Source organism: Rhinolophus sinicus, linkage group LG06 (assembly GCF_036562045.2).
Source record: "Rhinolophus sinicus isolate RSC01 linkage group LG06, ASM3656204v1, whole genome shotgun sequence".
Taxonomy (NCBI): Eukaryota; Metazoa; Chordata; class Mammalia; order Chiroptera; family Rhinolophidae; genus Rhinolophus; species Rhinolophus sinicus.
This window is the reverse complement of record NC_133756.1, coordinates 28605792-28622865: the sequence shown is the minus strand read 5'-3', so window position 1 is coordinate 28622865 and position 17074 is coordinate 28605792. Positions and strand designations below refer to the sequence as shown.

Here is a 17074-nt window from a genome sequence, read left to right as displayed (position 1 = left end):
TTTTCTTAATGAGATATTTTGAAGAGCAAAACTTTGAAATTTTGATGAATGTCTGATTTATCAATTGTTTCCTTTATGGTTCATATTGTTTTTGTTTTAAAAAAAATTTGACATCTTTGTCAGCAATCCATCAACCATATATATGTAACTCTATAACTGTATTCACTATTCTGTTTTCCTGATCTACATGTCAGTCTTTCAAGCAAAGACAAACTGCTTTGAATACTGAAGCTTTGCAGGAAGTTTTGAAATCAAATAGTTTAAGTCCCCCTATTTTTTTCTTCATTTGAAAAGTTGTTTTGGCTATTCTATGTCCTTCACATTTCCACATACATATTAGAAAAAGCTCACTGATTTCTATAAAAAATGTCTGCTGGGATTTTGATTAGGATTGTGTTGAGTATACTGATCAATTTTGTGTGAATTAACTGATTGAAGCGAGCAGATAATGGGATGACATCTTTGGAGTATTAAGAGAAGCTAACTGCAAATGTAGAATTATAATCATAATAAAAATATCCTTCTAAAATAAAGGGGAAAGGAAGACATTTCAAATAAACTTTTTGAGATTATTCATTGCCAGTAGACCTACCAAAATGAAATACTAAAGTGAGTTTTTCAGGGAAAAGGAAAATGATCTCAGAGGGAAGTATGAAAATTCAAAATGGAATAAAAAGAAATGGAAAGGGTAAGTACGTGTGGTGACTCTAAATTAATATAGACTCTACAAAACAGTAGTAATTGCTTATTGCATTTAACATATATGTAGAATTAAAGTGCGTGACAACAGCAGCACAAAAGGTAGGATGGTGATGAATTGAGTTAAAGTGCTCTAAAGTTCTTGAATTGCCTGTTAAGTGATAAAAATACTAATTTATGGAAGACTCTAGTAAGTGAGGATATATATTGTGATCTGTAGGAGGATTATCATAAGGAAAAAATTGCATGCTTAACGCATTTGTAGAGAGCAACGATGATATATTAAAATAATATACTATAAATGCAAAGAACATAATATAAAGAGAAAAAGAACAAAAATACAAAGGACAAAGAGAAAACAAATAGTACAGTAGATTTTAACCCAAATATATCTATAAGCACATTATCACATTAAATGTAATCAAGACAAATATTCCAATAAAAAGTTAAAGCATATCAAGCTGGGTATTCAACTACAGGTTGTTTATAAAAGATACATCTTAAATAAAAGGACTCAGAAAGTTTGGAATTAAAAGCATGGAAGAAGATGTATCATGCAAATATTTATCATAAGAGTGCTAGTATTGCTGTACTAGTATTAGTGCAGGTTTTGAGGCAAAGAGTATTGATAGAGATAAACAGAGATTTTTTGTAACTCTATAAAGGGGTAGGGTAAATCCACCAGGAAGACATCACAATTCTAAATTTGTATCTGCCTAATAACAGACTCAAAAACACATGAATCAGAAACTATCAGAAATAAAAGGAGAAATAGATTCACAACTCTAGTGGTAGATTTTAAATAAAACACTTCTTATTAAATAATAGAAGCAGACAAAAAACAGCAGGAATAAGGAATAATTAAACAATACAGTTATCAATATTACCTAAATGACTTGCACAATACTCTGTATAACAGAGACCATGCATCCAGCAAGGAATATTCCCAACTGTTTCAGCCAAGAGGCCTCTGCCACAGTCAATTCATCAGTGTTGATAAGAGAAGTTTATCTGATTTTTGTGTATTTTCTCTCATTGTAGTCTCTCTCAGCGGATGGCTGGTGGTAATATTGCGGTATCTGAGTTCTGGGCAGAGTCAAGATACAGGCTCTTAAGTCTTTATGGCAATTTGGGGATGAATACAAATGATCTCTGTGAAATCACATAATAGTAATCAGTAATAGAAAGTATTATTGCTAAGTCCCATGTTTCAGTTGGGACAAAAGTGTTAACTAAAGGCTGCATAATGCAAACAGCGTGAGCTTGCAAGTCAGACACACTTGATTAAAGTTCCAGAACTACCACAGCCTAACTGCAATGTCAACTACTTAACTTTTCTGAGACTTTGTTTCTTTATCATGAAATAGAAATAATAGCTATGATGTTTACCTGCAGAAGGATAGGCTGATCAGAAAGGGCTCTAGAATGTGCTAGACAAGCTTAGTTAAGATACTTGGTGAGATTAAAGATAAAGATGGTATTTTGTGATCTTTTTTCTTTTCCTTTTTTTTAAATTAAAGTTTATTGGGGTGACAATTGTTAGTAAAGTTTTAAGGTGCACAAGTCTGTAATACATCATCTATATATCACATTGTGTGTTCACCACCCAGAGTTAGTTCTCCTTCTGTCACCATATATTTGATCCCTTTTACCCTCATCTATCACCCCCCACCCCCTTTACCCTCTGGTAACCACTAAACTATTGTCTGTGTCTATGAGTTTTTGTTTCTTCATTTGTTTGTCTTGTTCCTTTGTTGTTTTCAGTTTTATATACCACATATCAGTGAAATCATGTGGTTCTTGACTTTTTCTGTCTGACTTATTTTGATTAGCATCATAATCTCAAGATCCATCTATGTTGTCGCAAATGGCACTATTTCATCTTTTCTTATGGCAGAATAGTATTCCATTGTGTATATATATCACATCTTCTTTATCCAATTATCTATTGAAGGACATTTTGGTTGTTTCCATAAATAAAGCTGCAGTGACCATCGGAGCCCACATATCTTTATGGTTCAATGTTTTCAGATTTTTTGGGTAGATACCCAAGAGAGGAATTGCTGGGTCATATGCTAATTCTATTTTTATTTTTTTGAGGAATCTCCACACTGCCTTCTGTAGCGGCTGCACCAATGCTTTTGCTGATCTTAAAGACCCAATGTTCTGAGATCAGCAATCTGACAGTTTCGCCAAATCATTGCAGATGTAGCATATTAGAATATATTTCTGTAGTTACTTAAAATTTTCCAAAGCATGGAAAGAGACAAAGAGGAAAATTCTGGGCCAAATACTAGAGTTCTCATTAAAGATGAGTTCTCTGGAGGACAGCAGATGATGTTAATAAGATGAGGTCGAGATGTTATTGTTGGGTTCATAGGGACATTCGGTCTCCTTTAAAAGGTAATGTTCTCTTGTCCCTCTGTGCCTTTGCACATACCGGTTGCTCTGCTGAGAATGTTTTCTTCTCTGTTTGACTAACTTCTACTTGTTCTTCAAAAATCACTGTACATATAGCTACCAGGTGAGTAGTGATACTGTGTATAAACCATATTACACATAATTTCCTGAGTTTGCTAATCAGGACTATTGGTTGCAAGTGGTAGAAACCCAAGTCAAACCGGCTGGAAAACAAACAAACAAACAAACAAATAAAACAAACAAATAAATAGCTTTTAATAGCTCACGATACAGGGAAGGCTGTTGTCATGGACCTGTCCCTCAGAGTCTCATGGCTCTGCTTCCTTCTCTGTTGGCTTTGGTCTCATGCTAGTCCTGCCACCAACAGCTCCAGGTTTTCATCCTACCACTTCAGTGACCCCGAAGAAGTGCTCTCCTTTCTCATTCATTCCAGCGGAAGTTTAGGGCCAGTTTGGGTCATATGTACATAACTGTAGGTAGGGTAGGAGGATGCAGTACTTCAGTTGGTCAGGCTTGGGTCCTGGGTCAGCCCTGGAGCCCCGGGTAACTTCATATTTCATGGTTATTGTTTGTCTGATTGTGTCCCCTGCTGTACTGACAGCTTCACAAGGGCTCACTGCACTCAGAGGGTTCCCAAGACCAAGTAGAGGTAGCAGAAAGCTGTGGTCAGGTTGGTAGGGGCAGTGGATCAGGGAAGAGAATGGCGTCAGACTGCCTAGTCAGACTTCAGGATTTACCGCTTACTGGTTCTGTCACTAATCACGTATTCTTTCTGAGCCTATTTCCTCGTTCAAATAGGAATAATAATAGCTAATAATAGTGCATATCTCCTGGGGTTGTAGTGAGTATTAAATTAATTAATGCATGCAGAGTATTTATGAGGGTGCCTGAGACTTTTGAATATATACGAAGGGTAGACAATTAGACTCACAAGCTTTCCACTGTGCACTTACACGGTGGAAAGTTTGCAAACTTGTCTGATGCGTGTGTGTATGATATTTATATATTTTTATTATATAATTATATAATTTTTAGTGTATATATTATTATATAATTATGTAATATTATTTATTTATAATATATTTATATTATTTTATTTATTCTATATATTCTATATAATATGTTATATATAATTTATATTATATTATAATGTATAATTAACAAAAGTATAAACATTATATAATATTATATAATTATATAATATTATATAATAATTATACAATATTAATTAAATAATTAATAGTTATATATAATTATTATATAATTATAAGTTACATATAATTATATATAATAATTATATAATCATATAAAATTATGTTGTATGATTATATAATATTTATATAATTTTTATACTTTTGTTAATTCATTGTTCTCTTACTATTCTTCAAATAGCATAGTTTCTGGCGCATGCTATGCACTTATATGTTTCTAATGAGTAAATATCATTTGGTTTTCCTAATAATCCTATGAATTTAGTGTTGTGATTCTCATTTTACAGATGAAAAGAGAGGTTAAGTAACTAGTTCAAGGTCATACAGCTACTGGTTATTTAAGCCTGTATTGATCTTAGCTCTCTGTCTGACTACAGAATCTGGGCCCATAAACACCCCATTAACCAGCTTTAAAGACGTAGCTTTGCTATTATCTCTTCTGTGACAATATCCTTAATGCTGGAACCAGTCACAGGGAGGGAAACTCCCTTCTCTGAGTTCCCCCTGTTTTCTTGCCTGTGTACCTGAGGGCAGGGTCTGTGTCTTGCTCATCTTTGAATCTCTAGTTTCTATCATGTTGTTAGTTTTTAAAGTTAATTGTTAGTTAAATAAATGAATGTTAAACAATGATACAGATGGATCCTGGGAGTATGAATAAACTAAACCCCTCCCTTACCTGAGAAAGATGGCCCGTGGGAGATGTTTCCTTTGGGGAAGAGAATTATGAAGGAAGCAGTGCCTCACACACATTTGCTCACAACGAAGAGGTTTGTGCACATTGCCATGTAGATCAGCTGGCAAGGAGCTGAGAGACTCTGAAATCAGTTCTTCACTTTACAAACAAGGATGCTGAAACAGAGTGAAAAGGACTTGCCTGTAGTCGCATAAGTCTGGGGATGGTCAAAGTGAGAACCCAGGCTTCTGAGCCCCCATTACAGATTCTTTCCACTATCTCATATGATGAAGAATTGGGAGAAATAAGACAGCCCAGGGGAAATAAAGACAGAACCACTAGCCACTGGCCTTACGGAAAGGGTTTGAAAATGAAAATACATTAAACATTTGGCAAATGAAGAAAAATGCACTAACAACTACAGCAGGAAAAGAGACAGGGAAAAATTTATTAACTTAATATACATCAAGCTGAGGCCAACCTGTTTCTGGGTCTGGCTTTGGAGCGCGAAAGAAATTCTCAGCTGCTTTTGAGTAGAATAGATTACTTTGCTACTCTGAAATAAATTCAGGCAGATAACAAATCACTGTGAACAGTCCAAGAACAATGCAGATCCCAAGACTCCCTTTCCTCTCTCCCTTGGAGTGGAGGCTAAATGCTTGCAGACCCACTCTAGCCCTGCTCGGTGCCATGGAAAGAACACGGGCCTCACTTGACTTTACCAGTTTCTAGGTCCATAGCATCAGGCAACCTACTTACTTGTTCTCTCGAAACCTGATTTTCTCACTTATAAAATGAGGCTGTTCATCTTTAAATAAGAGGCTGGGAAGGATTAAATGAGATAAACTATGTAAAATTCCTGGAACAGAGTAGGCATTCAGCAAATGGCAATTATTGTTATTATTTCACCTCCATAGACAGGAGGTGAACACATCTACCATACAAGCTAACCAGCAAATGAGACAAAAGAAAATCGGCCTCATTCAATACTTCTTATGATGCCTTTCTTTTTTCACTAAAGGTTCTATTCTGTAGGAGGGGGAGGAAGCATTGTGTTATGGTGGTCTTATTTAGGACATTTTATTTGCTGTCTGATACAGGAGAACTCCCTTGAGGTCAGAGTGAGATTAAGAGTTTGCAGAGGGAATTATTATATTTTTTACGATAAGCTAAAAAATAAAGTGTTAATTAGTCTATGCTAATTTCTTTCCCCTTTGATTTTCTAAAATCCTGAAGATGTTATATTAGAAGAAGTAGTTATACTCAAAGCTATAGATGAAAAAAGAAAAGAGAGAGGATGAAAATCAGCAGCAGAATAATAAAAGCACAGCATCCTGGGCCACTTTGCATGTGGTAAAATAACAAAGTATATTTAATTAGTTCCTGAAGGCACAGTATAATTGTTGATGTTGATATAGATTTTCCTAAACCATCAATTAAAGCATCTAACTGTCTACATGCTGAAAGGACAAGAAATAAATATTGTATGATAAAGCAATGCAAGAGAACCAGTTTCGCATCTATAAGAGATAACCTGAGCCATCACATAGATGTTAGCATGTAGAGACCTGGGTTTCCACTTTTAACAGGTACTATGGCTTCACAGAAATCACAATCTTTTCTTTGCCTCAGTCTCATCTTGGGAAATAAGAAGAGTAAGGATCAGGAGTTACAAGACTTAGGTTTCTTTCTTGGGATTTTTTTTTTTATTGCAAATGACAGAAACCCAATCCAAATAAGTTTTAAGTAAAAAAAAAAAGTATACATATACATATATGTGAATTAATATCTTAATTAATATGGTCACCAGAGCATAGAAAGTGAAGCATAGAAACCAGTTATAGAAATCATACCATTAAGGCTCATGAAAACTAGAACCAGTGGCTTGAATGCCACCAGGACTCTTTTCTATGACTGCTTTCCTTTGCAGGTCGGTTTATATTCTTCTCCTCTCCTCTTCACTCTCTCTCTCTCTCCACACTGGTCTCCTCTAGTCCTCTGCTGCTTATCCTGGGAAACAGGGCCAGAATTAGGGTGAGGCCAGGAGGCACATTGGGCCCCAAATTTCATGAGGCCCTTACTTTCAGGGCTCTGTAAGTGCTGACTCCTAAATTTTGTGTCCCAGGAGCCCTACTTGCCTCACTCTAGTCCCTGCACTGAAGGAAATTATGGCTGCCAAGAGAAATCAAACTTAAAAAAAAAAAAGTCTGTTTAAGGAAGGTACATCTTGGATTAGTTTGAGTTAGCGTGTACCATGAGTCAAATTAACTGTGGCCATGGGTTGGGCATATTTCACACACTGAGAACCATGGTACCCATTGGAGGAGATTGGAGAGGAAGCATGAGGAAAAGTTCCTAGGAAAGAAGTGCTAGGCAGGGAATGTATTGCTATTATCCCATAAACTGGATCATCACTTGCTGTTGGTGTTGTGGTGGTCTGGGTGGTAGTCCCTCAAAATATATGCCTTCATCTTAACCCTTAAAACCTGTAAGTGTGAAGTTATTTGGAAAAATGTCTATGCAGATATAATTACGGATCTTGAGATGAGATCATCCTGAGTTATCCAGGTGGACCCTAAGTATAATGACAAGTGTCCTTCTAAGAGACACACAGAGGAGAGACAAAGAGAGGAGAAGCCTATGCAAAGATGAAAGCAGAGATTGGAGCAATGCAGCCACACGCCAAGCAATGCCTGGAGCCACCAGAAGCTGAAGAGGCAAGGGACAGATTCCCCCCCCCACCCCCCGATCCTTCAGAGGAAGTGTGGCTCTGCTAATATCTTGATCTTGATTTCTGACCTATAGAAGTGTAAGATAATAAATTTCTGTAGTTTTAAGCCACCAAGTCTGTGTTAACCTCTTATGGCAGGCTTAGGAAACGAATATAAGTGCAAAATAAGAAATCTTGGTCAAATTATATGACTTCTGTGGCCCTTAGGGGGAGACATGTAATAATATGATTAAGAGCATGGGTTCTGGAACCAGACCTCTGGAGATTGGATACTGGTTCTGACATTTACCAGATATCATCCTGGGCAATTATTTAACCTCTCTGGGCTTCAGTTCCTCATTATTATTATTTTTTAAAATAAATTTTACTGGGGAATATTGGGAAACAGTGTATTTCTCCAGGGCCCATCAGCTCCAAGTTGTTGTCCCTCAATCTAGTTGTGGAGCGCGCAGCTCCGCTCCACGTTCAGTTCCCATTTTCAATCTTTAGTTGCAGGGGTCGCAGTCCACCATCCCATGTGGGAATCGAACCGGCAACCTTGTTGTTGAGAGCTCGCGCTCTAACCAACTGAGCCATCTGGCTGCCCAATTTCTCATTATTAAAACAAGAATAATATTAGTTAACTCATGTAGAGCTTAGAACAGTATTTGGTATATTCTATGTACATACTAAGAGCCATGGTCATTCATGTGTAAATTTTGGGTGATATTAATATTGCCCCTGCCCATCTCATCATGTTGTTGAGATGACTCACTGAGAGAATAAATGTGAATTACATTCAAGTCAAATGATTTACATGTATTAGGAAATGATGTAGGAAACATAGTAGGGGAGATAAAATAAGCTAAATAAGGTATCTGACCCTGAGGAGGTTATAGACTAAATTGTGGTGCCCTCAAATTCATATGTTGAAGCCCTAACTCACAATGTAACTACACTTAGAGATAGAGCTTTTAGAAGGTAATTAAGGTTAATGGGGTCTTATGTTCAGAGTCCTAATCTGATGGGATTGGTGTCCTTATAAGCAAAGGGAGAGACGTCTCTCTCTGTGCACACGTGCACAGAGGAAAGGCCATGTGAGGACACAGGGAGAGATAGCCAGAAAGAGTTTTTACCAGAAACCAACCTTGCTGGCACCTTGATCTTGGACTTCCAGCCTCCAGGACTGTAAGAAATAAATTTATGCCACCCAGTCTGTGGTATTTTCTTATGGCAGCCCAAGCAGACTAATATAAGTACATTAGTGGAAATTATAAAGTAATACATATTATAATTATTGTATTTTACTACTATTAATACTAATAGCTAATTCTTCCAACCAGTATACTATTTGTAGAATGAAAAAGGATGCCTCTAAGTTACAGAATTTTCTGTGTTTTACACTCTGACTCTAAGAAGTTTGTGCAAACACACAGTGGAATTCAGGAAATTTGACAGCTCTAAATGAAATGCTCCCTTGAGGGATGTAAGCAGGAAAGAGATAAGAATAAAACAAAATGCTTTCCACTCAGGGAGAATTTTGCCTTTGTAAAATGTATTTTCTCCAACTGTCTTCTCTTCTGTATATTTACCTTCATTTTGGAAGTCTTTTAAGATGAACAAAAATATAGTTTTCTTTCAACATAGAGGAAGTAAGACTAAGGTAGGATATTACTCCTCACTGGAAGAGGAAAATATTTTTCTTTCACATATCAGACTATGGTTATTCTTCAAGTGTCCGCTAAAATTCCTGCTCATCTTTCAGGTGCACTTAAATGTCCCCCCTTCCATGAGAAAGTCTTCCCTGTCAGACACTACTTCTCTCAAATTAGAATTAATTAAACCCCTCCTTCCTCTATGCCTGCCACCTGTCACAGTCTGACTTGGGGTAGACATATCTCACTAGTGTATGAGATCTTCAAAGTCAAGGAGAGTTACCTTTAGTCTTGAACTCATTACTTCCCCCATAGCCAATGAGTTGCTCATACTCAGAGGAACTTCAATATATGAATTGAAAGGAATCTCAATTATTCTTATAAACACACACACACACACACACACACACACAGAGACACACACACACACAGACTGGTCATTTCTGTTTGGAATTATTGACTTTTGGTATAATCTGAGTTTACCCTATGACAAAGGAACAGTAAGAATGAAATATTTGAGTCAAAAAGTGGTATCCTACCCTGACCACTCTAATCATGTATATTTAAACCCGATCTCTGGCAGCCATTTAAGCTCTGTTTTGGGGACTTTGCGTGCGACTGTGGCAATCACTTCAAGCCCTTTGACTTGACTCCTCACTCCTAGCACCATTCCAGCTTGCTTGGTGTGGTATCCAATGTTCTACCCTGCTCCTGCCTCTTGTGCATAATGATGGATGTGCCTTTCATGGTTTTGGCTAATAGCACTGATGTTTCACACTGCAGTTTATCAGGGCTTTTTACCTCAGCACTGTGCATTGCATGCTAGAAACGTGGTTTGCAAAGTGTGGTTTCTGGACCAGAAGCAGCAGCATCCCCTGGGAATATGTTAGACGTGCAAATTATACAGACCCACCCTAGAACTGCTGACTCAGAAACTTTGCGGGGCTGGAGGTCAGGCTCAGCAATCTGTGTTTCAATAGCCTTCCAGGTGATTCTTACGCTGCTAAAACTTGACAAGGCCCACTATAGAAAGTTCACCTAATTTCTTCTCAGTCCTCGACTCTCAACTATGTGGGTATAATTTGCATTCTGCAAGGTGATTTCTGTCATTTAAGTCCTGAGGTCCATTAAGTTCACATGGAAGGTGCCAAATAAACAGAGCTGAATCTGAACTTAATAGTCCTGTATTAGCCTTGTGGGTCGGAGTAACCCTAACTTCATTTCACAGGGCCTTCTAGTCACATGGGCTTTCGTGCACCTGTTTCACAAGACAGCAACACTCCCACCCGCACTGTGGCAAGCTCTCCATCACCTGGCACATATGCTGCTCCCAGGCTCCTCACACCTTGGGGAAGGAACACATGGGCCCATATGTCAGCCGACGTGTTTATATTCTTTTATACAAAAAGGGGAAATATGTTTCACAATAAATGTTTGCATACTTTGGAGCAGATTTTTTTTTTTTTTTTATGAGAGAAAGAAAGAGAATGAGACAGTGAGAGACAGAAACTACTTTGGATGGAGCAAGTTGAAGCTTTATTCCTTTGAAATGTTGTTATCACCCAACTTGAAAAGAGCCTGCCTGTTTGCTGGGAAGGATCTGTGCTAAGGTTTGGATTCCTGGGGTCCGAACAAGGATGAAGTTTCCTACTTGAGACAGAAGGGAAACAGTCAATAGATTAGACATGAGAACTCTTAGAATCCGGGCAAGGAAACCAAAACTGAGAGATATGAAAGCCCCCAGACTAAGGGACAGGAACCAGGAAATGGAAAGGTACAGGAGATACGTTATAAATAATTTAAGAGGTTGCTAGATGATTGTCAGAGTAAGCAGAACATGCTTTACTTGGCTTTTATGTATACAATGGGGATGGATTGCTTTTGGAACAATGAACAAGTTTGTTAAAATAATTATAATTTATCAATAATGACAATAATAGTATGTGATATAATATGCCGATGTACTTTTATTTCTCTCTTTTCTTGTGTTTGTCTATTTAACCCTGTGACATTCTCCCCTGCAGGCTCAAAAACAAGAAACAAGTATTGCTGCAAAAGTGGACGATCAGTGGAGAAAATGAAAAGTGAAAAAGAAAAGAAAATTGTTGTTTTTATAATTTAGAAAACAACAGTTTAGGTGTTAAAAATAAAATTTTGGGAAAAGATGAGGCCAGGAAGAATATTCTCCGACCTTTCTTCCCCATCCTAGCCCCCAGGAAACAAATATACTATGTATAATTATGATTCTCCAAGCTAGGAAAGAGAGAAAATATTTGAAGAATATAGCCTACAAAAGTTAGTCACCACAGAAGGCCTGTCTTGTTGCCCCCTCTCCTCCAGCCATGAAAAGGAACAGAAACCATAGAACCTCAGATAAATGTGGGGATCTAAGAGTAGAAGAAACTCATGCTCACCTCCTGTGCTTAACTCTGAGAGTAGATTCACAGATGGTCCCCACACACCTGTGTTATAGGAGCCGTAGAATACAAAATTATGCCAAGTGTGGTTCTAGTTTCTCTATATTTTCTGAGAACAACTCTATATTATTAGACTGTTTTATTTTAAAGGAAGAAATGAAATTTAAGTAATAAGTCCATGATCACACAGCAAGTACGTAGGAGAGGGGGCAAACAAATTCAACAAAGCAACAGATGGAAAAAAGTTCTTGGTAGTCTTCAGAGTTCTGCCTTCATACAACTCATGCAAGTTATAGATAAACCACTCAATCTTTCCTCATCAATAAAAATAGGAACATTTACTTTGGCTACATCATAGTCTTTGAGAGGATAAGCAGAATGGGGTATTTAGTGTTTATCCTACTTGGGGTTCTCCAAGATTCTTGCATCTATGGTTTGATGACATTTGTTATTTTTTGCAAAATCCTTCGCCTTTATTCCATCAAATATTTTTGTTATGCATGATTATTTCTGTCTCTCTTCTCCTTCTAAAATTCTACTTAAACATATGCTAGACTGTTTGCTATTGTCGCACAGTTTTTGGACCCTCTGTTCTGTTTTTCTGTTTGCTTCCGTGCGTTTTATTTGTTTGTTTTCACTTTTTTCTCTTTGTGTTTCATTCTGGGTGATTTCCAGTTGATCGATCCTCATATTCACTGACTCTTTCCTTGGCTATGTCAAATTTAATGATGAGCCTGACAAAGGCATTCTTCATCTCCAATGCATTCATTTATATTTCCCCTATTGTCATGTGCTTCTTATAATTTCCACTTATTTGCTGAAATTTCTCACTAATGTTCATATGTTTTCTACCTTTTCCACTAAATTCTTTATATATTAACCACAGTTATATAAAAAGTCAACACTTGGGGCCTGCCTTTTTGATTTTGACACTGTTAAATTGTTTTTTTTTTCTCTTAATGATAGGTTATTTTCTTTGTGTCTTTGAAATTTTTTAATTGAATGTCAGATAACTCATGCAAAATAATAGAGACGTGAGTAAATGCTATTTACTCCTGGAAACTGGCACACATCTTGGCAGGCCAATAATGTGGGGGTTTGAGAAAATCTAGTTAAGAGTTGAGTCAGGCTTGGGTGTTGCTGTTGCTGTGGCAACCTACAAAAAACCCCAGCCTTTCCTCTAGAAATGCCTTGTGCTTAGGATGGGAGTTGTGGTGTTATAGGGTTTTTCTCCATGTGCTTACTTTGTCCTCATTTTTAATCTTTCCTTGTGCCATGTGCCATGGAGAAGGGTTCTTTATTCCAGCCTTTTCACCTTACTCATTTTTATATTGTTGCTTGTTATTCAGTGTGTGTAGGCTGGTGGAGGGGGGGTAGAGTGAGTTCTCTTTTTCCTGGTCTAGCCTCAATGTTAGGAGATGCTATGTGCGTGGGCCTTCCTTTCCTTTCTGCATATCCTAGAAAGGGCCTGCTCATCAGTGTAGGTAATTGCATAAAGGTAAAGTGAACAGAGCCTACAGTGACTCCTGATGGACAAGTAATGTGAGTGAGGAATACATCTTTGTCATTGCAAGCCAATAAGATTTTGGGGCCTTCTGTTACTGAATAATAATTTAGCCTAAGGTGACTGATATAACTCTAAAGCACTGCTTTTTCATTTAGATGTTTCAAAGTATTTATATCCAATCAAATCTTTTAAAGTTCACGAAAGTGACACGTGGCTATCCAAGTATTCTAATTACTTGAAAAAAAGATTTGTTTGTAACCTCTTCTGTTTAAATAGTATAGGTGGGGAGTGGAATAGAGTCATTTGATACAATTGAGCTTGATTTTAAGTCATAATACATGGGTTTGATCTTTTGACTTAATCGTCTTCATTTATAAAATGAGGAAGACTGGACTAACTTTAGTAATTTTCAACTTGCGGGCTTTGGAATGTGGAGTAGTCTTACAAGGGATTTGCATGTCCAAAAAGCCTGGGCATTATTTGTAGCATAATTACTAATGTCTTTCACATAGTGTTATGAGTTGAATTGTTCTTCCCATCAAACAAAAAAAAAAAAGAAAAAAGAAAAAAAAGAAAAATGTTGAAGTTCTAACCCCCAGTACCTCACAATATGATCTTATTTGGAAATAGGGTCCTTACAGAAGTAATCAAGTTAAAATGAAGTCCTTAGGGTGAGCCCTCGTACAATATGGCTGGCATCCTTACACAAAGCTGATATTTGCACACAGAGACAGACACTCACAGAGGCAGACAGTGTGAAGACATGCAAGGAGAAGAGAGACATGTGACTGGAGTGATGCATCTACAAGCCAAGGAATGCCACAGATTGCTAGCAAACACCAGAAGTTAGAGGAGTCAAGCAAGAATTCTCCCTTAGAACCATCAGAAAGAACATGGCCCTTCTGATATCTTGATTCCAGACTTCTAGCTCACAGAACTGTGAAGCAATAAATTTGTTATTTTAAGCCACCCACCCATTTTTTTGTACTTTTTTACTGTAGCCCTAGGAAATTAATGTGGATTTTAGCACTGGGAAGTAGAGTGCTGCTATAACAAATACCTAAAAATGTAAAGTGGCTTTAGAACTGGTGATGGGTAGAGGATGCAAACGTTTTGAAATACTAGATATAAAAAAAACACCTCTTTTGCCTTGAAGAAGTAGATTATTGGCAGAAATATGAATGCTATAGTTGTTTCTAGTGCAGTCTCAGATGGAAAAGAGGAACATGTTATTAGAAAGAGGAGGAAGGGCGATTCTTGCTATAAAGTGGCAGAGAACCTGATGAATTTTATTCTATTGGGTGGAAAGTAGAACTTATAAGTGATGAACTCAGATATTCAGCTGAGGAGATTTTACAGCACAGAACCCTGAGGTTCTGCAGCAAGGCCCTGCCTCTGCAATGGAGAAACAGTTCCTTTTGATAAATAGTTCCTTGCATGTTACTGGGTCCCAGTAGAAACAGAAAGCTTGCTCATGGTGCACCGAAAGAACATGCCCCATTATGGGCTGGATTATGTCAGTCAGCAATCTGAAGTCAGATGGGTCCAGAAGTAGCACTTTGTAAGATGAAAATGGTACACTGTGGATGGAACTAAAATGTGTGAATGATAAAGGGGAAGGGATAGAAGTAGGCAGAGTGCCTTCAGGTCACTATGCAGATATCTGAAAGCTATAAGAGAAGAAAGGGAAGGAAGGGGGGTAAGTAGGAAGAGCTTCAGACTATAGTGTAATTTCGAGAAAACGTTGGCCAGGCTGATGGGAAGTTTTTAGGCAAAGGTTGCTTGTCAGAGGTGTCTCATGTTAAGCGGTAATGACCTGGCTCTAGTATCCTTGTTGTATTTAGTCATTGGTTGAAAGAAGCCTGGCAAAAGCCTTGACTCAACATGAACACTTTGCTGGATCAGAGGTGTGTTGACCGGAGGCTGCCAGTCAACCAGGCTTCTCAGAGAAAGCTCTTCTGAATAGAGATTTAAGTGCTGTTCTGCTATTGCTGCCACATCTACCAAGTTGTAGTAATTGATTTTCCCTCCTTTTTCCTTCTCTAAGTTACACAAAGTCTTAACATATACTGTTCCTTTCTACTTGGGAAACTCTTCACCTCTCTATCATTCAATGACTCTTCAGATCACAGCTCAAATATCACCTCTCCAGGAAGGCTTTCTTTAAACCTCCAAAGAGATTGGATTCCCTACTTACTACATGATTTTATAATTTGCTGTACTTTTTATCCATGATACTTATCAAAGCTTGTAATTACACATTAGTAATTACACAGTTTTTAGTATCTTTCCTAGGCTGTAAGCTCTGTGAAGACAGTCTTTTTTATTCTGTATTTCCAATACCTATCACAGTGTCTGGCATATAGAAAGCATTCAATGAGTGTTGAATGAATGAGTAAATTAGTTAATGATTCAATTGTTGTCATTGAATTCAATTATTTTTTTTAATGACTGAGGAACTCTGAGAGCCTTAGGTTCACATCTATGGACATAAATTACCATCATCCTATATATAGATTAAAGTACAGAATATTCAAGGAAATTGTGCCAGGAAGTTATAGTTTATAAAATATATATTTTTTGGCTCTTTGTCTTGAATATGAACTTAAACAATAAGAAAACTATTTATTTTTGGAGAATTTTGCTTATTTGGCTTCCTGATCTTCAAGATTTTATAAATGGTCATTTAATTAAAACAAAACTCTAAAGGTAAAAATAATACTGATATAATAATTTAATCATTCTTTATTATGTGCTGTGCATTGTTCTAAGTCTCCTGTATGAAAGATTTCGCTAAATATTCTTAACATGATTTATTAGGTATTACTATTATCCTCATTATCCCCATTTTACAGATGAAGACATTACCACTTAGTGAAGTTACTTATTTGCTCAAGGTCTCAGATATAGCATGTTATCAGTCTAGACTAGATTTAGGTCCATCACATCTGTCTGACTTCAATGACTACTGCTTTATCCACAGTCCTATAACTGTTTACAGTTTGAATTTTTTACTCAAATAGTGACATTTTTTATTTCTTTCTGGATAGTTATCTAAAGAAAAAAAAAATGTTAAAATCGTGCCTAGTTTGAGAACTGATTCAAATCAATTTGAGCCTCAGATTCTCCTCAGAAGGTCAAAATCTCCTACCCTGCCACTCACCCATTTCTGTCCCTGGATGTCTTATTTTTTCTTAATAACAATATATCCAAGGCCAAACTTGTGCTTGATTTCCTGTATCAGTCCTTGCCTTCGATTCTCTTTTTCAATGGTGGTGGTGGTGGTATATTGGTAAGCATAGATGCCTGAGGGCCGTTACCATATTCCCAGGCAACTAGGTTTGAAATCTCAAAGCTACTCATTCCTTTGTCAAACAATATTTAATGGGAGTTTCTGGAGAATAGAGATCTTGCTCTGTTACTGCTCCGTGTATCCTATGCAGCATGTAGCGTGGATAGTTGCTGAAGAAATAATGGTAGGATGTCCTTCGCCCTGACTCCAGGCATTCATTGGAGATAAAACAGTGTTAAATGCAACAGGGTTCTCCAGTGAGGACTAAATTCTGTGAACTGCAGCGCTTTTAAACTGGGGGTTCAATGGAAGTGTCAGTCAATCCATGGAAAATATTATGAAAAGTTTTTGTGTTTGGGTATATATGGTCATGTTTGTAGGAAAGGGCACATGCTTCAAGGAGTTTAATACTCACTGGTTCTTGAAATTTTGCAGTATGGAGATCTTCATCTTTAAGAGCAATTTCAGTGAGTTATACAGGCAGAATGA

General features: G+C 37.2%; 1 long non-coding RNA gene across 8 annotated transcripts in view; it reads left to right on the top strand.

Annotated features, from left to right (window-relative positions):
- LOC109447115 (calcium/calmodulin-dependent protein kinase type II subunit delta) overlaps window positions 1–17074 on the top strand; it is a 473975-nt gene that overhangs the window by 234313 nt on the left and 222588 nt on the right. The window contains exon 7 of one of the 8 annotated variants that reach the window (XR_012497244.1): window positions 11394–15709. The exons of the other annotated variants lie outside the window; for them this stretch is intronic. This is a non-coding gene — a long non-coding RNA (calcium/calmodulin-dependent protein kinase type II subunit delta). Of the gene's footprint in view, window positions 1–11393; window positions 15710–17074 lie in introns of those variants that run through there. 8 annotated transcript variants of the gene reach the window in all.